The 25,293-nt window shown below is 43.8% G+C and overlaps 1 protein-coding gene across 2 annotated transcripts in view; it reads left to right on the top strand.

Annotated features, from left to right (window-relative positions):
* The first annotated feature begins 2,254 nt into the window (after positions 1–2,254).
* The window catches only part of TNIP1 (TNFAIP3 interacting protein 1), a 119,487-nt gene continuing 96,448 nt past the window's right edge, over positions 2,255–25,293 (top strand). The window contains exon 1 of one of the 2 annotated variants that reach the window (XM_077468322.1): positions 2,255–2,347. The gene's annotated coding sequence lies outside the window, so the exon portion shown is untranslated. Of the gene's footprint in view, positions 2,460–25,293 lie in introns of both variants that reach the window. The other variant, XM_077468321.1, reaches the window with a different exon arrangement.

Below are 25,293 nucleotides of genomic sequence, written 5' to 3'. Positions count from 1 at the left end.
TTATATAGTGGGGGTGGGTCTATGAGCAATTAGACCCCCACACTTCAATATACTGCAGTAAAAGTTCCCTGATGCACTACTATACTGCAGTAAAACTGCCCTGTCACTCTACACTGAAACACCTCAATATACTGCAGTAAACCTGCCCTGGGTGGATCTATGAGCAATGAGCCATTATTGGGAACAGTCATCATTATTTTCTCCAATCATGGCTCTGAAAGTATTTTGTGCCCTGATTGGGCAAATCCTTCATTGCTTCAGCCAATCAGGGCTTCCAATGCACTGTGCGGCATGCAGTGCATTGTGGGGTGCTTGGTGGGCCAAACAAACAATCAAATGCTTTGACAATTCAGGTGTCGTCGAATGGATGAACAGCCAATATTCAGCCCAAATTCATGCTCGGGCCAAACCATTCGCCTCAACACTAGTAATGGCTACTAGTAGTTTAGATTTCTCTAGAGATGTTTCATACTCCATATAGGTAATGATCCCAACACTAGTAGCCATCTTCAGGTTTCTCTAGAGATGCTCCATACAGGTAGCCAACTTCCTGATTCCACTAGAGATGCTAAATGCTAGTAGCCATCTTTCAAAGCAGATTTTTTACTCCTGATTTTTTGAAAGATGCTTCATACAGGCAGCCATCTTCCATAGCAATTTTTTCCTCCTGGCTCTTCTAAAGATGTTCCAATATCTTCTAGATTTCTCTACAAATGCTCCATAAAGGTAGCCATCTTCCATATTTTTCTACAGATGCTCCAAATAGGTAGCTCTCTCTTTCTCCACCTCCTTCTGGATATACCATTTAGGAAGGGAATTTAAGTTTCTTAGGCCTTAGCACAATCTGCTGACTGGGACAATATCCAAAAAGGAAAACAAAACCATCAATGGTTGAGTAAGGCACATAAATATTCATAACTCATACATTGGTATCATTTTTTTTCTATCGTTTATTTGTTCAATAAACCCTGAAGAAAGGGTTGGGAGCACAGAATACCCAAAAATAGCAACAATATCTCAGGTCTTCTAGGCAGCAGTTAATATTGTTGGTGGCCCTTTAATAGCAACTTTCATGTAGTAATTGGCCCTTAAAAGAAGAATATATAACAGCAGCCACTGTATATTAAAATGTTCAAAAATTACAGTAGGTGCAATGTCCAAGGCAGCAGCTTCTACCAAGTTCTTCAGGAAACTCTTTAGACTTCTCTTAAGCTGGTACAAACAGATAGCCGCCTTTAATAGCCTATGATTGGCAATGTGCAAGGCCGACTTGCTGGCTGGTTCGATCCAAACACGCCCGAGCCCATTCTTACTGATAATCAGGGCACTGATTACCAGTGTCTTGATTATCAGTGCTGTCCCAACAGTGCACACCAGTGCTGCCAATCTGTGCCTACCAGTCCTGCGAATCAGTGTCCATCAGTTCTGCCAAACAGTGCCTATTAGTCCCTCCTCATCAGCGTCCCCTATCAGTGCTGCCTAGTATTGCACATCATTGCCACCTATCAGTGCCCATTAGTGCAGCCTCCTCATTAGTGCCCACCAGTGTCACCTCATCAGTAAAGCCTATCAGTGCCCATCAATTCTGCCTCATCAGTGCCACCTCATCAATGTCCCATATCAGTGCTGCCTATCATTGCCCATCTCATTAATGCCCACCAGTGTTGTCTCATCAGTGCAGCCTATCAGTGCCCATCAATGCAGCCTCATCAGTGCCCAGCAATGCCCATCAGTGCCACCTCATCAGTGTCCATCAGTGCAGCCTCATCAGCGAAACGTCAACAACATTTTTTGGTCATTTTTTGTTTATTTAGAAAATAAAAAAGCCAGTGATGATTACCTAGCAGAAAAAGAAAGCTCTATTTGTGTGAAAAATAAAAGATAAAAATGTGTACAGTATTGCATGACCACGCAAAGTGAAACAGTGCTGAAAACTGAAATTTGGCCTTGGCAGGAAGGGGGTAAAAGTGCCCAGTAGGCAAATGGTTAAATAATCCTCTTTATGCGCTGCAGCAAGCTGCAATGCGGTGTAGTATGTAGCAACGCACTGGTCTGAAAAAACAAAAAACAGAGAGACAACATGTCAGAAACAACATGTCCTACGTTTTTCAGTACAACTCCTACAAGCTGTTTTTTTTATCACACTTTTATTTCTATGCTCTGCCCTTCTCCTCACACAAAACAGTCTGCAGGCATTGCATGCCATGTGAAATTCTCAGCCACAGATCTGCTCCGACATCAACGCTGAGGGGCGGGGCCTCCTGCTGATTGACTGTCAAACTGTGCTTCCTCATTGATGCGACTGACCAATCAGCGTGCACACGGGAATCCCCAGCAATAGGAAGTGGTAATGTGATGAGTAGCAGATTGCAATGTATTGTTTATGGATTTTGTAACTTTTGTAGCACAGATCTACTAGGAAAGGAGAACAGGAGAAGCTGAGGATCCCACAGGAGGAGGTAATGTCACTGACTCCTTGCTTTTACAGTCCTTGTCCATACTTTAGAGGGGATCTGTGCAAAGCATTGTGGTCCTTGTCTGTCTGCTCTTTTGTATATAGTATAGGATTGTTGTGCTGCTGTGTAAGGTCCAGCTGATCACATGGCACAAACAGGAGGGTACAGCGGGTATGATTTATAGAGGATGCTGATGACCCAGCCTGTCCATCCAAAACTGATTATTATTATTATTATCCAGGGTTTATATAGCGCCAACAGTTTACGCAGCGCTTTACATTAACAGGGCAGACCGTACAGTTATTATTATTATTATTATACAGGATTTCTATAGCGCCAACAGTTTACGCAGCACTTTACATTAACAGGGCAGACAGTACAGTAATTATTATTATAAAAATACGAGATTTATATAGCGCCAACAGTTTGCGCAGCACTTTACATTAACAGGGCAGACCGTACAGTTATTGTTATTATACAGGATCTATATAGCGTCAACAGTTTACACAGCGCTTTACGTTAACAGGGCAGACAGTACAGTTATTATTATTATACGGGATTTATATAGTGCCAACAGTTTACACAGCACTTTACATTAACAGGGCAGACAATTCCGTTTATTATTATTATTATTATTATACGGGATTTATATAGCGCCAACAGTTTACACAGCGCTTTACATTAACAAGGCAGACAGTACAATTACAATACAATTCAATACAGTAGTAATCAGAAGGCCCGGCTCATTGGAGTTTACAATCTAATTATGCCCGATCTGTACGAAGGGGTCCGGCTTTTCTTGGAAAACCTTTCAGGTATATATTACTGGGGTTGCAGCAGGAGTAGGGAGACTCCATGCAGGAGGGTGCAACCACTGGTAATATAGCTGCTGCTGGCACTTGGATCTAGTAACCCTTTGGGTGATTGAACCCACCACAAGGGTGCATAAAAAAAAAACAATGATTTTTCTTTTATCTAATTTTTTATTTATTTAAATTGATTTATTTTTATTTTTTATTAAATGTTTTTTAATGTATTTTAAAGATAGTTTTCTATTTAAGGTACAATAATAATTTTGTTTATTCAGCATGAAATGGAGCTTAGTTATGTAGCATTAGGCTGTATTATTATTATCCAGTATTTATATAGCGCCAACAGTTTGCACAGCACTTTACAACATGAAGGCAGACAGTACAGTTACAATACAATTCAATACAGGAGGAATCAGAGGGTCCTGCTGTATGACTGAGTCGGTTCTGATGTCGCTGTTTTACTAACGTCACAGCTTATTATTCTAAATAAGAAACCTTCATTTTGTTTACAATTACAGTAAAGCCTTGGTTTGAGAGCGTTTTGCAAGACAAGCTAATTTTTTTTTTTAATACATTTTGACTTGATATACAAGTAGTGTCATGTCACAACTAAGTATAAAAGAGAAGAGAGGCGCCTGGTTACATTTAACAAAGGTACAAGATTTAGCAACATATTGCTACACTTAGAGGCGCCTCTCTTCTCTTTTATACTCTGTAGCTCCTGATGGATTTTGCTTCTAATCCCCTATATGGAGGCTGCCATTTGTGGATGGACATTATATGGTTACTCAACCTATCACATTGCTCTAATCTTTTTATATGGACTATAAACTGAAGGACCTATGAATAAATGGTTGTGGAACTAATCATCTGATTTTCCATTATTTCTTATGGGGAAATGTGCTTTGATATACAAGTGCTTTGGATTACAAGCATGCTTCTGGAACGAATTGTGCTTGCAATCCAAAGTTTTACTGTATAACAGAGATTCTAACCCCCATCAAGAATGAGTCCTTACATTTAAAGAGCACCTGTCATTTCAGATCCATCATGGCAGTGCCTGTTAGCGGGCATCCACTCACCTGCTGCCGTCCCTCACCTTGTTGTGTCACTGCCGCATCACCAGCCGTCCTATTAAAGTGAATGGGACTGTCGGTGAGTCAACAGCGGGTCAGAGAAGGAGCGACTGTGGGACAGAAATTACAGTTTCTCTTCAAAATTATGATTTAAATGAAATCCACTCTGCCCACCACTGTTACTGGGTTTGGTTGATCATTTCCGTGAGTTGTACCACCTCAATGGGTTTCAAATGATTCTTGCTAATTAATTATTATTTTTTTAACTCGTGTATTGCAGCTTTTTTAAATAGAAGTGGGGCAACCCTTCACTGCAAGAGTTAAATAGTTGTTCAATCTAGGGGTGCAGGGATGAGCTGTGATGCTTACCCCATATTCCTGGCTCCAGCAGGCTTTCTTTATCCATGCGATCAGTCAGCCATGGTGGCATGCTTGCCATCCCAATGTTAATAGCCCTTCGTGGTACGCGATGAAGCTAAAGATGAGAGCAGCATTGCAGTCTGCTGCATTAAGGATAGGGTAAATGCTTCATATTTTAGCTGCACCCCTAGACTAAACAAGAATTTGACCCTTGGAGTGTGTGTGTGTGTGTGTAGGGGGGGGGGGGGCAATGCAAGGGCAAATTTGGTCTAAATCCAAGGAATAGTGCCCCATCGCTGGTGTCCGTGGGAGCAATAGTGCCCCATCTATGGTGTCCATGGGAGCAATAGTGCCCCATCGCTGGTGTCAGTGGGAGGAATAGTGCCCCATCGCTGGTGTCAGTGGGAGGAATAGTGCCCCATCGCTGGTGTCGGTGGGAGGAATAGTGCCCCATCGCTGGTGTCGGTGGGAGGAATAGTGCCCCATCGCTGGTGTCGGTGGGAGGAATAGTGCCCCATCGCTGGTGTCGGTGGGAGGAATAGTGCCCCATCGCTGGTGTCGGTGGGAGGAATAGTGCCCCATCGCTGGTGTCGGTGGGAGGAATAGTGCCCCATCGCTGGTGTCGGTGGGAGGAATAGTGCCCCATCGCTGGTGTCGGTGGGAGGAATAGTGCCCCATCGCTGGTGTCGGTGGGAGGAATAGTGCCCCATCGCTGGTGTCGGTGGGAGGAATAGTGCCCCATCGCTGGTGTCGGTGGGAGGAATAGTGCCCCATCGCTGGTGTCGGTGGGAGGAATAGTGCCCCATCGCTGGTGTCGGTGGGAGGAATAGTGCCCCATCGCTGGTGTCGGTGGGAGGAATAGTGCCCCATCGCTGGTGTCGGTGGGAGGAATAGTGCCCCATCGCTGGTGTCGGTGGGAGGAATAGTGCCCCATCGCTGGTGTCGGTGGGAGGAATAGTGCCCCATCGCTGGTGTCGGTGGGAGGAATAGTGCCCCATCGCTGGTGTCGGTGGGAGGAATAGTGCCCCATCGCTGGTGTCGGTGGGAGGAATAGTGCCCCATCGCTGGTGTCGGTGGGAGGAATAGTGCCCCATCGCTGGTGTCGGTGGGAGGAATAGTGCCCCATCGCTGGTGTCGGTGGGAGGAATAGTGCCCCATCGCTGGTGTCGGTGGGAGGAATAGTGCCCCATCGCTGGTGTCGGTGGGAGGAATAGTGCCCCATCGCTGGTGTCGGTGGGAGGAATAGTGCCCCATCGCTGGTGTCAGTTGGAGGAATTGTGTCCCCATCGTTGGTTTCAGTGGGAGGAATTGTTCCCCATCGTTGGTGTCATTGGGAACAGTTGTGCCCTTTCATTGGTGTTAGTGGGGAAATTATGTCCTATTGTTGGTATCATGGGATAAAAATAGTGGCCAGATAAAAGCAAGCACAGGGCCGCATCTGGCACCCCAACCCCAATTTGTGGACCACTGGATTAAATTCCTGAAGTTTAGCTTTAAAGCCCAACTCTGGGAAACGTAAAAATGATCACTGTGGGACTGTGCCTGCACTGCAAGGGGTAATCACACATTTGGGTCTGAGTACATAAAAAAGAAGATTTATTTACCCAATTGTCCACCCCTCAGGGCTGCTAGACTGGTCCCCACATTGTTTTCTCCCCCCATGCTCCAGCCATCTATGGTCCTGACATCATCAAGACCGATACAGGGTCTATAGCCCTGCATTGGATGTTTTGACACAGAGGGACAGTCCACTGGCAGAACGGGGGGCCCTATCTGCTGGGGGGGGCAGAGGTTTGGGTAACCTAATGTGCTTTTGCTCTCTCCTAGATGAGCAGTTAACCCTTACAGTGGGGGGGCAGCCCAATTTCCCATTATACCATGTGTTGTGGTGCACTGCGGTTTGTTGTGTTTGGCCTCTACTGTATAATACATTGGGGTGCCATTCACAAGGAATGACGCCCACATAGAGCAGGCACGTTGCCATGGGTTGTGGCCCTGCATGTTAACACGTGGATTTTCATTCACGATTCCACCACACATAAGTGTGAATGGGCACTTTGAGGTATTCCACCATACAAGAAAGTCCCTGTGACTAATTAAAGGAAACCTATCATTGCAGAAATATGTAGGCTGCCATTGCTGACCTGCTGAAATGCCAGTCGTCTGTCTGTGTTCCTGTCCCCCTGATATAAATACTTAGTCACTCATCTCAAATAAGTATGAAGATGCAGCTCTGGCTTGTCTGACCGCATGATTGTTCTGGATCATTATCATTGAAACTTTGAGCTTAATATACACATTACAATTTTTGTGCAATCAACTTCAGATTTACCAAAAGGATGTAATATGAGGACCTACCTAAACCATACAAGCAGGCAGGTCCCCTGTAATACATAGTTGATGGTAGAATTAAGAGCACTTTCACACTGGTGCGCATCAAAACTGCCTGTAAAACGCCTATGCGTTAATGGAGCGTTTTTGCGGCGACTTTGCAGCATTTGCATGTGACTCAAAAGCTGCACTAAAACCACTTAGCGTGTACGTTTTTGATGCGGTTTTCATTTCATTGGGGAGGAGCGTTTTTGGCACTTTTTTATTTTTTTTTAAACCCCCCCCCCCGAAAATGTGTCAGGCAGGAATTTTTACACTACAATGGAAGTACACCCGCCCCAGTGTGAACAAATACATGGAATTTAATTACATTTTTTTCTTGAGCTTTTCAGTCACTTTTTTAAACGCAAAAGCACTTGAAAGATTCCTCAGTGTAATAGCAGCCTAAGGTTAAACCTCATGCCCCGTACACCCGAGCGGATTTTCCGTCAGAAAAAACTTGGATGGTTTTTCCGACGGAATTCCGCTCAAGCTTGCCTTGCATACACACAGTCACACAAAAGTTCGCTGAACTTTCGACCGTCAATAACGCGGTGACGTACAAGACTACGACAAGCCGAGATAAAATTAAGTTCAATGCTTCAGAGCATGCGTCGAATTGTTTCCGAGCATGTGTAGGAATTTTGCGCATTGGAATTGCTACTAATTTCCGATCGGAACTTTTTCCCACCAAAAAATTGAGAACCTGCTCTCAATCTTTTGCTGGCGGGAATTCAGCCTGCAAAAGTCAGATAGAACATACACACGGTCGCAATTTCTGACCAAAAGCTCATATCGGACTTTTGCTGGCGGAATTTCCGATCGTGTGTACGGAGCATAAGGCTGGATTCACACCTATGCATTTTTAGTGCATTTTGCATTTTACAGATTTGCACAACAGAACGTGTTCCATAGGAAACCATGTTGAATGGACTGTAGTGCAAATCTGCAAAATGCAAAAGGCACTAAAAATGCCTAGGTGTGAATCCAGCCTCACATCTATGCATGTTGCTTTTGAGCGTTTTTGCAGTGCTTTTTGCGGTGCTTGTCGCATTTTTGGACATGTGTTTTTACCGCAATTTTGCCGCATTTTGCGCTTTTTTTGTTTTGTTTTTTTTCTACACTGTGGTTGCTTAGCAACCAGATATATACAGTGAAAAAAAAACGCAAAATGCAAATCGCGGCAAAAACGCGGTAAAAAAGCGGTACTTGCATTTTTGATGCAGGTCCATTGACTACTATTACATGCAAAATGCTGCATTTTGCATGAAAAAAAGTCCCCGACCCTTTTCAAAAACGCAGAGGCACAAAACTGCATTGATGTGAACATGTTCCATAGGGACCCATGTTAAGAAATTTCCTTGCATTTCTGCAAAATGCATCAAAAACCGCGCTAGTGGGAATCAAGCCTAAGTTGTGTTAAAAAAAAAAAAGCACCTGAAAAGCTCAAGAAAAATGCTTCTCTTTTAAATCAATGAATGTGTTCATACTGGGGCGGTGCGCTTCCGTTGCAGTCTAAAAAATCCTGTTTGCAGCATTTTTGAAGAATTCTTTTAAAAAAACCTGCACCAAAAAATGCACATTTCCATTGAAAGCAATGGAAAGTGACGCAAAAACGCACCCGCAAAGTGTCTTTGGTGCGGTTTTTGAATCGCATGTCAGCGCATTTGCAGCAGATCAGTGAGAAAATCACCTAAGGCTTGATTCACACTAACGCGTTTTTGATGCATTTTGCAGAAATGCAGGGAAATTTTTTAACATGGGTTCCTATGGAACATGTTCACATCAATGCATTTTTGTGCCTCTGCGTTTTTGGAAAGGGTCGGGGACTTTTTTTCATGCAAAATGCAGCATTTTGCATGTAATAGAAGTCAATAGACCTGCATCAAAAACGCAAGTACCACTTTTTTACTGCGTTTTAACGCGTTTTTGCCACGATTTGCGTTTTTTTTTCCCCCCATTTTTTTCACTGTATATATCTGGTTGCTAAGCAACTACAGTGTAAAAAAAATAAAAAGCGCAAATCGCGGTAAAAACGTGTGTACAAAAACGGGGCAAGCACTGCAAAAACGCTCCAAAGCAACATACATAGATGTGAATCGAGCCTTAGCCCAGTTTCACACTGACAACGGGAATGAAATGGTGCGAGTTCAGATGGACTCGCACTATTTCATTCCCGCATGTCAGTTCTGACTTCGGGAGCGATTTTAAAGACATCTGTGTGGGTTACTGCACAAATGTCTATTGAAATCGCACCCTGAAGTCGCACCGATTCGGATGGTGCAATTGCCATTGATTTGGCATGCGATTTGATATGTCAAAGCGCATGCCAAATTGCTCGAATGTGAACCAGGGCTTAAGGAGAGATTGTACAGTCAGATTGACATTTGGGTGGTGACTAAAAGCAGAGGATCAGTAGAACAGCCAATCAGTTAGCAGGTGTCGTATCTTTGGACATCATGAAATATGTGGCCACCTGCGATTACCCGTATTGGCATGGGATGTTGTGTTTTTTTTTTTTTTTTTAGCAAGATAGAGATATTTGATTTGGTTTTATATCGAGGTATGTGGCTAGAAAGATGCAAAGCAGCAGGTAGGTTGCCTTGGTAGCCGATTTAGAAGGTTGCAAACTATGGATAAACAGGGCAAAACAAAATTGTACATTTTACATTTTTACCGCTTCTGTTTTTCGCTTTCATAAAGGTCCTCGGTTTCATTGCAAGTTACAGGGAGGATATACAAACGTAAAGACATTTATATATAAAAAAGAACCCAAAGTTTTGTCTGAAATAACTTCAAAGCGATCAGAATCCTTCTTTGTTTATTTTACATTTAATAAAAATTAGCCTTTTATTTTCCGTTTCGATTCAACAGAATGTTTAACCCCTTAGTGCTTAAAGCCTAAAGTACACACGATATGAATATGATATGATTTTTTTCATGCTAGTCTCCATTGAAGATCTGAAAGAATCCTCTTTTTTTTTTTTTTTTTTCATTAATCAATCAATTGACACTATACAGTAATGTCTCCACCCAAAAGCTAACCCTCCCTGGTGCATTTCACTAATCCATATCCTTCCCTGTCCTTGTGAGCAAGCCAGGAGTAGCGAAACATGTCAAGGAAGGGTGGCTTTTGGGTGGAGACATTACTGCATGGTGTCAATTGATCGATAAATAAAAAAACTGCAAGAGAAGTTAAGTGAAGTGCAGCTGAGATTCTTTCATATATTCATAATTTATTGCTAGGGGTACAGTTTCCTAAACCATGTGACAGCGGTCATGGCACTGGCTTAAGCTGGAACATAGAAAAGTATTAAAGAAGCTGCATACTTGAAAACGGATTAAACCAACTGCTGCAAAACTATTGCCATGAAATGGTATATATACTGCAGTAAAAGTGCACTAATGCACTTCAATATACTGTAGTAACCGTGTACTAACGCACTTCAATATACTGCAGTAAAAGTGCACTAACACATTTCAATATACTGCAGTAAATGTGCACTTGACTGGAGGCAACAAGTTAACATTACCCTACTAAGAATGGCAAATATATAAACGGAGAGGTAATCCCAGTAGCTTTCCAAGCTTTGGGACTCTTGGATAGCAGTTCTGGGCTTAGCCCCTTTTTCCCTGGTAGTCTTAGGCTGGGTTCACACACATATGCGAATTGGGTTTGCCCACATCCAATTCACATGACAAGAGTGTGACCAGCTCTCAATGGAGCCAGTTCACACATCTTCGGGGCGGCCGCGGAGAGCACTGCATAGGGGTCCTGTGCTTCTTTGGCTCAGTTTCAGGTCGAAAAATTCTGACCCGATTCATCCTGAATTGGAGAACAGGGACGCATCGGACCCCCTGCTGTGAGCTGCTCCGCAAATAGTGTGAACCCAGCCTTAAAGTGGTTGTAAACCCTTACAAACCACTTTGACCTACAGGTAAGCCTAGATTAAGGCTTACCTGTAGGTCCAATAAATATCTCCTAAACCTATATGGTTTAGGAGATATTTGCCCGAAAACGGGCACCGCTGTCTACGGCGCATGCGCCGTAGACAGCGGCGCGCAGGCGCACTGAGTGCGGCATTTCCAAGAATGGAGCTGCCACGTGTGTCGACTCCCGTGCGCGGCTTTGCCGAATGACAGCGGCGGAGCTGCGAGACGCCACCAACAAGATGGATGCGGTGGACTACAGGGGACAGCGGCGACTTCGCTGGCTCCTGTGTCAGGTAAGTGACACATAATGGACTACTATGTGATGCATAGTAGTCCATTATGCTTTGCCTTTGCAGGGAATGAAAGAGGAAGTAAACTCATCAGGGTTTACTTCCTCTTTAAGGTTACTGCAGTGTTAATTAGGCCTGTATTAAAGGCAGTCCTTTTGTATTAAAGCCGGCTACCATAGGATGAGGATCTTCGCATGTGACTGTTGATTAATGCAATACCTACATTTAGTTATTTGGTTCTGGAAATCAAATGCAAAATAGTTATTTTATTTTTTTATGTTTTATAATATCGGTTCTATATTGGTATCTGTATTAGAGATGTGTGGGATCTATCTAACCATTTTGTTTTCTGTTGCTGATGCTCTGAGATGCCCCTGTTCTTACTGATTTGTCTCATATATTTGGGTGATTAATAGGCCAATCGATTGATGGTTGTCCTTATTAATTTATTGCATCCTTCTTTTTTTTTTTTTTTGTGTGTGTTTTGTACAAATTTTAAAAATGTTCAATAGAAAATATTTGGAGGAAAAAAAAATCAGCTGCTGAAAGTGCTTAAAACCACTTTTTTAATATCACTTTAAAGCAGGGTCCCCAACCCCCAGGCCACGGTCCGGTGCTGGTCCTGGTCCGTGACCTGTTGGTGACTGGGCCACACAGGAGGAGATGAGCAGCAACCACGGTCCGCACAGGGCTTTCACAGTTGCCGCTTACCTCCTGCTGTGCGGCCATGCATGTGTGTCCTCTCCTGGCTCCTCCGCTCACCCAGCCATTGATATCATCCAATCAGCGGGGCAGGAGGAGCTACAGATCAGAATGGAGAGCTCCTCCCACCCCCTGCCCTGCTGATAGGATGACATCGTTGCGCCGAGCGGGTGATCCAGCAGAGGGCACATGGACTGATCACAGCCTCTGCCCTTCCAAAGGTGGGAGTCCTGTGCAGGGGAGGCAGACTACAGGGGCACTGTGATGGGCACACTGTAGGGGCACTGTGATAGAGGAGGCTGTGATTGCTAGGGACATTGTAATATAAGGGGCACTGCACTGTAATCATTACAGTGCAGTCTTTAGAAACAAAACAGACTGTAAGATCCCTTTCACACTGAAAGCGCCTGGGGCAGCTGGTGGTATATATATATTTTTTTGGGGGGGGGGGGGGCGGCAAACAATCCCCATTGGTATCCATGCACCCGGCGCCCTGCATGTGCAATAGGGTGCCGCGCCCCTGAGCCCTGCATTACGGCCCGCCACTGGTTCACAGACTCCTGGATGCACCTCATGGGAGAAGGGGTGCAGACTGTGTAAAGATGGGGGGGGGTTTGGGGGACAGGTGGCATCTTTAGAAGTTAATCGGCAGCACTTCCGCAGTCGCTTTTCTAATTTTATATATATATATATATATATATATATATATATATATATATATATATATATATATATATATATATATATAATATAAATAATAATAAATAATATACAAATTTTCTTTGAAGTTAGGAGCCAGTTTTTTTTTCAGCTCCCGGGGTAAGGCCACTCATTTTCAACCCCTATCCCTAACTCACAATGGAGCACCCAGTCAATAACTCCATTGAAACGCTGTTACATCAGGGGTATGGGCTGACCAGAAAGAGTAAGGCTGGCAACAGATGGAACTGGCTGGCACTGGCAGGTGGCACTGGTTGCCACTGGAAGGCACGTGGAACTGCCAGATGGCACCGACAGGTGACACTGGTTTGGAACTGGCAGGTGACACTGGTTTGGAACTGGCAGGTGACACTGGTTTGGAACTGGCAGGTGACACTGGTTTGGAACTGGCAAGTGGCACTATTGGCACTGGCAAGTGGCACTGGTTGGTGATGGCAGGTGGCCCTGGTTGGTGATGGCAGGTGGCCCTGGTTGGCGATGGCACTAGTCATTGGCAGATGGCACTGATTGGCAGTGGCACTGGTTGGTGTTGGCAGGTGGCACTGATTGGCGGTGGCACTGATTGGCACTGGCACTGGTTGGTGGTGGCATTGGTAGGTGGTGGCAGGTGGCACTGGTAGGTGGCACTGGTTGGCGGTGGCACTGATTGCTGGTGGCACTGGGTGGTGGCAGGTGGCACTGGGTGGTGGTTGCAGGTGGTATTGATTGGCGGTGGCACTGGTTGGCACTAGCAGGTGGCACTGATTTGTGGTGGCAGGTGGCACTGATTGGCGGTGGCAGATGGCACTGGTTGCCGCTGGCAGGTGGCACTGATTGGTGGTGGCACTGGCAGGTGCCACTGGTTGGCACTGATTGGCGGTGGCAGGTGGCACTGATTGGCGGTGGCACTGGTTGGTGGCAGGTGGTATTGATTGGCGGTGGCACTGGTTGGCGCTGGCAGGTGGCACTGGTTGGCGCTGACAGGTGGCACTGGTTGGTTGCAGGTGGTATTGATTGGAGGTGGCACTGGTTGGCGGCAGGTGGCACTGATTGGCACTGGCAGGTTTCACACGGAGCACTCTGTTACTGAAATGTAACAGAGGAGCTGGCGGGACCCTGCCGGGGTGTGAAACTGACAAGTAACAGAGAGGTGGATATGTCAGATTTCAGCCTGATGTCGGGGTGGGTGGGACTCAGCAGCTATCAAACACCAGCCAACGATTGGGCTGCTTAAGAAAAGGGGCGGGCCACATACACGTAGCGGCCCGCCCAGATCCCATTGGCTGGTGTTTGATAGCTTGCTGGGTCCCGCCCCCACCCGGCCGGGTCCCACCCACCCCGACATCAGGCTGACAGATCCTCCTCTCTCCATTGCGTGTCAGTTTCAAACACAGCGCGGTGCTGAAGAGTGTGAAGGAGGGAGGAGGACGGCAGTCAGTGTTAATGCTGCTGCATGTCTGGGGCATCGATAGTGAGTGGGCTGGTGGCAGCTTAGGCGCCAGGTCGCGATTTCTGGTCGCATTGGCGACCTGGCGCCTGGGGTTTGTCGAGCCCTGTGTATGTGTGTGTGTATGTATGTGTGTGTATATATATATATATATATATATATATATATATATATATATATATATATATATATATATATATAATATGTGTGTGTGTGTGTGTGTGTGTGAAATGCCACTTAGGTTTTTATATGGTAGTGGTTAGCTCTTCTGCCTATCAGCACTAGGGTTGTACCTCTGGGTACTCCGGTTTCCTCCCACACTCCAAAGATGCTGGTAGGTAAATTGGTCCTAGTACTGTATGTGTATAATTGTGAGTTAGGCACCTCATGCCGCATACATGCGGTCAGATTTTACGACGGAAAATGGGATGGGAGCTTTTTGTCGGAAATTCTGACCGTGTGTAGGCTCCATTGGACATTTTCCCATTGGAATATCGGACACACAAAATTTGTGATCTGAATCTCGAATTTTCCGACAACAAAATCCGTTGTCAGAAATTCCGCCCGTGTGTACACAATTCCATCGCACAAAGTTCTATGCATGCTCAGAATCAAGCAGAAGAGCCACACTGGCTATTGAACTTCAATTATCTGGGCTCGTTGTATGTCACCGTGTTCTTGACGTTCGGAATTCCTGATGACATTGTGTGACCACGTGTATGCAAGACAATTTTGAGCCAACATTCGTCTGAAAAAATCCCGTGGACATGTCCGATCACGTGTACGCGGCATTAGATTGTAAATAAAAAGAATATGCTATTGCACTGACTTGGAACCCAACCGTCTTTAAATGGGGCATAGAAGAGTGCCAGGAGAGTTGTAGGATACACCAGGTAAAATGGATGCACCTTCACTCTAATTAGGTCTTGAGATCCTAATTCACATATAAAAAACAAACACGAGGGTGCCTCCACCCAGGTGTAGTGATTTATTTAAAAAAGCATAAAAGACGATAAAAATGCACTCACTAGATAAAAGTAGATCAATGTTTGTCATAGACTTATAGACCTCCATAGGATCACCATGAGGCTGCAGAGATCAGCAGGGTTCTTGATGGAAGTGCAGCTGTCAGGCTTCAGGCTGGAACATGTGGCTTGATCTGAGTGCATTTTTATTGTATTTTATGCTTTTTTTAATCACTTGTGTTTATTATGCACCTTAGATTAGATCAGGGACTGATGTGAATGTGCAATATATATGTGTATGTATGTGTGTGTGTGTGTATATATATATATATATATATATATATATATATATATATATATATATATATATATATATATATATATATATATATATATATATATATATATATATATATATATATATATATATATATATATATATATATATATATATATTGCTCCTGAAAAGTGATGACAGCCGCAAGTGTACACAAGCCCTTATAAAGCTACAATGACAGTGAGCATGCATTTTGAATGCTTGGTACTTTACTGATGATATCATTGCTAGGGAGTAATTTGTAGAATTGTTATATTTCCAGAGTAGAATAAGCCCTGCTTAATTAACGACATTATATAAGTACCTGAGATTATTGCGCTGATTACATACCCTGGCAGAATTTATGATTTATTGGCTAGTTTTCAGAGGATATGAATAACACAAAAACATTTCTTTAACTCATGGTTAGTATTTGGCTGAAGCCATTTGTTATCAGTCAACTGTGTTTACTTCTTTTGAATCATAATGACAACAGAAACTACCCAAATGACCCTGATCAAAAGTTTACATACCCTGGTGATTTTGGCCTGATAACATGCACACATGTTGACACAAAGGGGTTTGAATGGCTATTAAAGGTAACCATCCTCACCTGTGATCTGTTTGCTTGTAATTAATGTGAGTGTATAAAAGGTCAGTGGGTTTCTGGACTCCTGACAGACCCTTGCATCTTTCATCCAGCGCTGCACTGACGTTTCTGGATTCTGAGTCATGGCGAAAGCAAAAGAATTGTCAAAGGATCTGCGAGAAAATGTAGTTTTAACTGTATAAAACAGGAAAGGGATATAAAAAGATCTCCAAAAAATTGAGAATACCAATCAGCAGTGTTCAAACTCTAATCAAGAAGTAAAAAATGAGGGGTTCTGTTGAAACCAAACCACGGTCAGGCAGACCAACTAAAATTTCAGCCACAACTGCCAGGAAAATTGTTTGGGATGCAAAGAAAAACCCACAAATAATTTCAGGCAAAATACAGGACTCCCTGAAAACATGTGGTGTGGCTGTTTCAAGGTGACAATAAGGAGGCACTTGAAGAAAGATGGGCTGCATGGTCGAGTCACCAGAAGAAAGCCATTACTATGCAAATGCCACAAACTATCCCGGTTACAATCAGTGGCGGCTGGTGAAGTTTTAGGATGGGGGGCGCACGACTTCGCCACACCCCATATAGAATCCACATCCTATACCAGGCTTCACATTATAGATGGGGCTCTGCACATCATAGACCAGGCTGTACATTATACACAGGGCTCTACTAAAGCAACCTGTAACTCGCACATATCTGCATTCTGCAACCTGTAAATCATACATATCTGCAAACTGTAAATTGCACATAACTGCATTCAGCAACCTGTAAATTGCACATATCTGCAACCTATAAATAGCACATTTCTGCAACCTGTACATCGCATTTGGGCGGGGTGGGGGTGCATGTGCTGCCGCTGACCACCACAAAAGTTTAAACAAGTAGTTAAGCTGGGGGGCGGGTGGGTGCTGCCGACGATGATGCAAACACGTTATTAAGCGGACGAGGACTGCTGCTGACCACCGTAAATGTGAAAACAAGTTGATAAGCGAATGGGGGGGGTTGTTTGTGCTGACGTCGACCACCGAAAATGTGAAAACAAGTTGATAAGCAGGGCGGTGGTTTGGGGTGCTGCCATTGACCACCTAAAATTTGTTGCGCCGGGGACATTTTTTAAGTTTTTTTTTTTAAAGAGACATGTTTATATATATATATAATTTTTTTTTTTTTTTTTTTTTTTACATTAGCCACTGATACATAAATGTTAAAAATCTGCATATACACCTATGTGCCCCTTTTAAATGTTGGTAAGCGGGGGGGGGGTGAAATACCTCCAAATATTTGAGAGATTACAAGCGGGGGGGGGGGGGGGTCCTGCCACCAACCATCGAAAGTGTGCAGGTGATAAGTGATAACACTGCTGTTAAGGGGGGGGGGGGGTTCTGCCGCCGAACAATGAAAAGCATGGCTTACCTGCTCCTCTCCACTTCCTGGAGTGACGTCAGAAGCACCGCCCATTATAACTGAAAGTGCAAGTCTGCGCCATAGAGCCATTTTTTTGGGGGCAAATGAAGTGCTGTGTCTGCAATCTCGTGATTGCATAGACATGGCGCTTCCCATATTGCACTGCGCCCGGCGCCAGGACACAGTGCACTAACGGACATTTAAAACATTTTTTTTTTTTTTAAAGGGACATGCTTAAATAATTTTATTTTATTTTTTTTAAATATTTTTTATGGGGGGGGGGGGGGGGGGAGGCGCCCGGGCGCCCCCTACGGACGAGCCGCCACTGCTTACAATACACCAAACAGCACAGAGACAAACCTTCTGGCACAGTCATTTGGAGTGATGAGACCAAAATTGAGCTTTTTGGCCACAACCATTAACACTACATTTGGAGAGGAGTCAACAAGGCCTATGATGAAAGGTACACCATTCCTACTGTGAAACACCGAGGTGGATTGCTAATGTTTTGGGGATGTGTGCGCTACAAAGACACATGAAATTTGGTCAAAATTGATGGCAAGATGAATGCATTATGTTATCAAAAAATACTGGAGGAACATTTGCATTCATCAGCCAGGAAGCTGCGCATGGGACGTACTTGGACATAGGGATGAGCTTGGGCGTGTTCACATGGAACGCATGCAGAGCCCGCCAGGAAGTCGGCGCCGTATTGCGCTAATCACAGGCAGTGAAACATTGCCCAATGTGCGGCTGCAGAGATCGGGCAATGTCTCATTGCCTGTGATTAGCGCGACGCTGTGCCGACTTCCTGGCGGGCTCTGCACGTGCTCCATGCGAACACGCCTGTGCTCATCCCTACTTGGACATTCCAACATGACAATGATCCAAAACACAAGGTCAAGTCGACCTGTCATTGGCTACAGCAGAATAAAGTGAAGGTTCTGGAACGGCCATCTCAGTCTCCTGACCTCAAAATCATTGAGCCACTCTGGGGAGATCTAAAATGTGCAGTTCATGCAAGACAGCCCAAGAATTTACAGGAACTGGAGGCTTTTTGCCAAAGGGAATGGGCAGCTTTACCATCTGAGAAGATAAAGAGCCTCATCCACAAATACCACAAAAGAATTCAAGCTGTCATTGATGTTAAAGGGGGTAATACAGGGTATTAAGAACTGGGGTATGTAAACTTTTAATCAAGGTGGGTAGTTTCTGTTGTAATTCTGATTTAAAAAGAGTAAACACAGTTGATTGATAATAAATGGCTTCAGCCAAACACTAACCATGAGTGAAAGAAAAAAGTTTTTGTGTTATCATTCATATTCTCTGAAAAATGGGCAAGAAAACATAAATTCTGCCAGGGTATGTAAACTTATGAACACAACTACGTGTGTATATGTATACGTATGTATGTATATATAATATATATATATAAAAAAATTCACAAGGACAGATCCTTTTATTGCTGTTTATGTGCTTTGTCCATCCTTTTGCTCTTTATGTATACAGCAGACCTCCCTGTTTGTAGCTTTAAATGCCTGCCCTTTGGCTTAGTTTACCAGGTGGCTGGGGAGGGGGGGGGGGGGGTTTGTAAAAAAAAAAAAAAAAAATGGTTGAGCCATGATTTTTACCACCACCCCAACTGAACATGGTTATTGACATTCATGGTGATGCATGGTAAAAATCATACCACAGTTCACATTCAGCAGGTAGAACTGCAGACAAATGCGACTCATTCAAGTGAATGAGGCAGTGCCACAACCACACTGCAACCACGCGCTGTGGGCTTTCAAGGGCTAAGACGGGTGTTCAGGCAGCGACATAAATCCAATCTGCCTGTCAAATGCCTCTGAAAATCTATACACTGAGGATTGCTTTTCAGAGGGGAGGCAATGACCACCGCAAGTATATACAAGCCCTTCTAAAGCTAAAATAACAGTCAGCATGAATTTTGAATGCTTGGTACTTTACTGATGATGTCATTGCAATCATCTAGGGAATCATTTGTAGAATTGTGACATTTCCAGAGTAGAGAGTGCCCTGCTTAAAGAGTCTATGCATCTATTGTTCTGTAGTCATTTGCCTAGTTGCACGCGGCAAATCATTTTTAAAGTTGTTACAGTTTGTAGTGAAGGTTTTTTTTATATTTGTTTTAGACTTGACCCGATGTAATTTTAATGGGACCCTTCTATCTCTAAGCATCCCATCCACTGCTTGATATCTCAGTCCATGCAGATCTCAGAGCATCCTGCCTTGCCTCTGTTTCCCTAGTAGATGGTAGTCCATGAGTCACTGAGAATTTGACTGCAGGTCCTGGGGCTTCTGGGACTTTTTAATGTTGGGAAAGGATGCAAGCAACCTTTTTTTCAAAGTATCAAATATTAATTATAAAAAATCATATCTACTATTAGCATCCAGCTGGTGGCAATCACCAAAAACAAGTACGCTTTCTGAAGGCTCAGAGAACAAGTGTTTTGTAAAATTGACCCGAGGAGCAGAATAGATGAGTTTACAAACAGATCTGAATTACTCAGGGGAGGGATCGCTGAACTCGGAGAGATCGGTAGCTGCTAGGGCTGGACTATGCATCAAATGTTTAGGGCAGTATATGTCCAGGGATGAATGTCTGGATCGCAAACCAATTTGCGTTCTAGGCAATCATGCCTTGGGGGTACCCGTAAATGGGATCAGTAGAACCGTCAGCTTAATTTGTACATGTTAGAAAAGTCATGATTAGCCCCACCCCATCTCCCCCTCTTCATTTTGGTCCTTTAATGTGATGGACGGCCTCATTTACCAATATGGACATTCACAAGGCTGGGAGGTAGATCTTGGTTTTCACAGGAGAGTCAAAATGTATTAATTATTTCAGCTGCCAATAGCTCTAGATCTGATTAAGCATATCATTTTCACAGACGGTAACCTATGACGTTGTCTTCATGTATGGTCAGTTTGAACCTCCTAGCTTTGTAGCAGGTTTAGATATAAACTATACAAGGCTCTGAGTATTATGCCTCATTGACATTAAGCCTTATTTACGCCTCCTTTCGATTTACTGCACCCCCGTAGAGTGCAGCATGCAGCTCTTAGTGGCTCCATTGGCTAAACCAGTAGTTGTCAACGTGCAAGGTAGCAGGGACCTTAAATGTGGCACCTAATGTCTCCAAAGGGCCGCATGTAAAATGAAAAACACAAGTAAAGGTGCAAAAAACTTAGAAGCATTAATATCCCAAATGCAAAAAAGTTGGTTATGGGATGCACAGTCTGTATTAGTCCATGTAGGTAACCAATAGCATGGCAAATAAAAAGTCCAGAGCACTCAAGGCTGCCATCACGTAGGAACAGAAACCAGGTTTCAAACGCACTGCAAGAGACAAGGAAAGAGGCACCTCTGAGTGTAGACGTTTCTAAAACTTTAATAATACATAAGGTTATAAACTCATCTTTAAGTGGTAAGTATGAGTATGTGGGTCCCAACAAGGGTGAGTCCTGGTGATGACGATCCTGCTTCCACGGTCCTTCACACAAGGGCACTGTCTGCATGGAAATCCACCACTGTAGAAGAAAAGCCGGCTGCAGTGGTGAGATTTAGAACAAGGCGTGAGGCGCAATGGGAAGCATGGCAGCAGAGGATAACATCACACGTTATGCAACACATTTCGTGAGTATGCGCGTTGCGATATTACGGCAAGCCACGCTCCTTTTTCAAACAGACTTCCAGGAAGTCTGTTTGAAAAAGGAGCGCGGCTTGCCATAATGCTTCTGCCACTTTTCTTCTACAGTGGTGGATTTCCATACAGACAGCGTCCGTGCGTGAAGGACCAAGGAAGCAGGATCATCATCACCAGGACTCACCCTTGTTGGGACCCACATGCTCATACTTACCACTTAAATGTGAGTTTATAACCTTATTTATTAAAGTTTTAGAAACGTCTACACTCAGAGGTGCCTCTTTCCTTGTCTCCCGCATATAAAATGTATTATAGTAATGCTACGGAAAACTTGTCACAGATTGAAGACTTACAAGAGGAAATAGTCAGAGACTTTTCTGCGGGAATCATTGGAGACTGTTGGAGATTGTTGTCGTGCTATAGGAGACTGTCGGACTAGGAACGTGTTGCATTAAATCTGTAGACTTTACTACTATTAAGGGACCCTTTTCAAGTCAATGGTTCCTCTACTGACTGCTGAGGCCCAAAGGCTGCACTTCAAACACCAGAGGCCCGCATGTGCTGGTTGGGCCACAAGTTGGGCACCAGAGGCATAAACAAATGACTGGCTCATGCTGTCTGGGTCACAACACTTCTGTGAATGAAGCATTACAGTTACTTGACGTCAAAAATGTCTGTACCTGCTTCCCTTGCGTACAGTGATGTGGTCTCTGTGAAAAATAATGCGGTTTAGTAAATGTTGCTGCGTTCTGAAGTAAACTGGTAAATAAGACCTAATCCCATGAGAGATCTGGTGAGGAGAACCACATGCAGCAGCCACACACGTCACACAGCTGTCACAATATTCAATGGAAGCCATGTAAGACAGGTGTTGTGATCATACGACCACGAGGAGGTCGGATGCTTTTATGTGTTTGCATATTAAGAAGAGGAACCTCTGTCTAGCCGGCTGGATGATCAAATGCAGTCAGTTTTGAGTCGAGTCTCCCAGTGATACATCTCTGTTCATGTCATACTACAACCTGAGTAATAACTCGCTGTCGTCAGTCATGCGAACTGTAAACCCGTTTTGTTAGGAAAACAATAGTGGGGAAAATGGCAGGTATTTTTAATGTACTCATTTTAAATTCTAGTTTTGTAATGCTTCCTTGGTAGAAAATTTTCACAGTATCTTTAGATATTTACAAGCTTGGAATTTATCACGCAGATGCAGAAAATATCAAGTATAGTGTAACTCTACCACCGCCCTACCTCTCAAGGGATATGTAGATTTGTGTAATCGCTGACAGCCAACAATTTACTGGTTTTGTAATTAAAGTGTGTGTATATATAGCCAAACTTTTTTTTTTTTTTTTTTTTGTTTTGGATAGAGTTGAGTTAGGCTTAGAACCACTGTTAAAGCCAGCCATACATGGAAAATGTAGGAACCAGATGAATTTCAATCCACGTGTGGGCACTGTGGTCCTACAGTAGTCTTCTGCAGACTTCTGGACAACTGCCCTGTCTGACTTTTCCTCACTCGATCAGAGCTGCAGGCTATAGCCTGCAGCACTGATCAGTGTATTCTGATGGTGGTGTCAGAAACCATGAATCAGACAGAAGTATAATTAAATCACACTTGTTTATTAATAAAAATAAAAAGGTAAATGGAAAAAGCGTAGCCTAAGCATAGCCAGAGTCCAGTAACCGGATAGAGTAGTCAGCCAGGCCAGAGTTCAATAACCAGATCGGGTAGTCAGCCAGGCCAGAAGTCAGGGATCCAAGTAGAGCAACAGCAAGCAGGATAAGCAGCCAGAAGGGATGTCAGCAAGCCAGTCTTTAAACAAGCCACAGGAGATGGTTTCTAGTGATGTGACCAAGGCGAAGGTAGAGGTGAAATGAGCTGGAAGGCTTTAAGTAGGCAGGTCAGAGGAGCATCATCCGGAACAGCTGGTAACTGTGGAGAGAGAAGAGAGCTGGCAATTAGCCAACAGCTGAGCAACCAGCCCAGAGAAGGAAGGGCTAAGCCAGCCCTAAAAGGTGGGGAAATCTCCCTGCTATCAGAATATAATAGCTCAGCAGGGAGCATTCCCCCCCATTCACACACTATACAAAAAAATGGACAAGTCTATGGGCTGCTTAAAGCGGACCTAAAGGCCTAATACTCACAATGGCCAGTGTTTTCTTCTGAGTGTTGGTCTTCAGGCCTCTTTATTGGCTGTTGGGGATGACATCACTCTTGCACAGTGTCTGGAGCTATGTATTTCCAGCACTCGGTGACAGGCCCAGTGCTGTAAGCTGAGCTACTCATGCTCAGCTCGGTGTACAGGGAGCAGGCAGGAAGGGGCATTTTGTTGTAGAAGAGGCAGTGCATGTCTCTTCTGCAAAAAAAGACCGCCTGCTTGCTGTACTGAAGTTTTAATGCTGCTGCTATTTTGCTACTGGGCACTTTCCTATGATCTTCATCCTCAAAACAATTAATAGCGCATGAATTTGGGCACTTTCGGGCGTACAGTGTAAATTGTGGATGTATCTCTGTACCCAGGATATGCAACTGCTACGTATAGCCGATCATAGTAATGAATGGCTGTAGACGAGTTTGTACTTTATGGTCGTACGACCCTGGGTACATCCATTTATTATGATGTGTATGTGAGCCGCTCAGGCTGCTAGGAAGTGTAGTCCTGTGACTGCTGGCTGGAAAGGAGCCCATCCACGCTACAGACAAATAAATACGAGCACAAGATCCATGGAGCGGCACATCAGATTAGGGCCTGCAGTGTGTAGACAAGTGGCAGTCTCAGCCTGGACCCCCTGCCAGGCCATGCCTCCGTGAGTAAGGTGGGGACCCCATGAGTAAGCTCCTGTGGGCGGAGTGAAACGAGTTGGGAACGTGGCCTGGCGGGGGTCCAGGCAGAGACGGCCACTTGTCTACACACAACAGGCCCTTTTCTGATGTGTGGCTCCTGGGATCTTCTGCTCATCCATTCATTACTATGTGGGTCAGCTATATGCAGTAGTTCTGTATCCTGGGTGCAGAAATACACCCGCAATTTACATTATATGTAAAAAAAAAAAAAAAATCTGAATTGTGGTGATTCCGCCAATGAGTTCTTCCATGTTTTTGCAGTACTTAAACCCTCAAGAAGGGGGTTATCCCCTAAAATTCATTGGCTTTTTTAATATTGTCTGTCATCGATGGCCTGCTTTCCAGTGGGGTTCTACCCACGCACCAATAATAAACTTTCCTGGGCTCTCAGTTGATTGGTTTGCTGTAGTTTTTGGACTTGTTTGCATGATTTCTAAACTTCAGGTCCTCTGCTTTAATGGGCGCCCTGTTTTGAGAGCAGCCTCACCGGCAGGGTTGCTAAAAGTAAATTTACTAACAGTTGACAACCCTGTGCACCCGAGCCATTGCACCCCATATGAATTTGTTTGAACCTCCCCAGTCCAGATCCATTGGTGAGACAAATTCAGCTCCTCTGTTACACATATTCAAGCAGTGTGAATCCCCATACACACTATCAGATTTTCTGCTGATTTTTTTCCTTCAGATTTACCACAACCATGTAGTGCAAGGACCTGCCTGATTGCATACAAATTGAAACTACTAAGGTTTGACCTCATATTATATGGTTTTGGTAAATCTGAAGGAAAACATTTTCATCAATTATCCATTCACGTGAAAAACTATTCCTATTCGGTTTGAATACCCAATCACATACAGATGAAATAAGTTACAGGAATATTATTCACATGGCTGAATAACTGAAATGAAAATGTACACAATCTAGGGTGTGACAATTCGAAACTCCTTTGGTGAATCGGCCTCACCCTTTCTATATATCCTGGAGACCATTGTCCCCCAGACAGAAAGTGATAGGACATCCAAAATTTTAGAATAAGAATTGGATATATGAATATGAGATTCTGGGTGTATTAGTTATCTGTGACCTAGGAGTCGTACTGTTATCACACTGTTATCATAGTAGTGGTCATGTATTAAATATGTTTGTGTGCAATTTTTTTTGCCTACAGTGTGTGTGTGTGTGTGTGTGTGTGTGTGTGTATGTATGTATGTATGTATGTATGTGTATATATATATATATATATATATATATATATATATATATATATATATATATATATATATATATATATATATATAATGTGTGTATATATATATATATATATATATATATATAT

Source organism: Lithobates pipiens, unplaced genomic scaffold (assembly GCF_037356315.1).
Source record: "Lithobates pipiens isolate NorthernLeopardFrog02 unplaced genomic scaffold, aLitPip1_a1.2 Scaffold_8, whole genome shotgun sequence".
NCBI classification, from domain to species: Eukaryota; Metazoa; Chordata; class Amphibia; order Anura; family Ranidae; genus Lithobates; species Lithobates pipiens.
The sequence above is the reverse complement of the archived record's forward strand: the minus strand, read 5'-3'. Positions and strand labels throughout refer to the sequence as shown.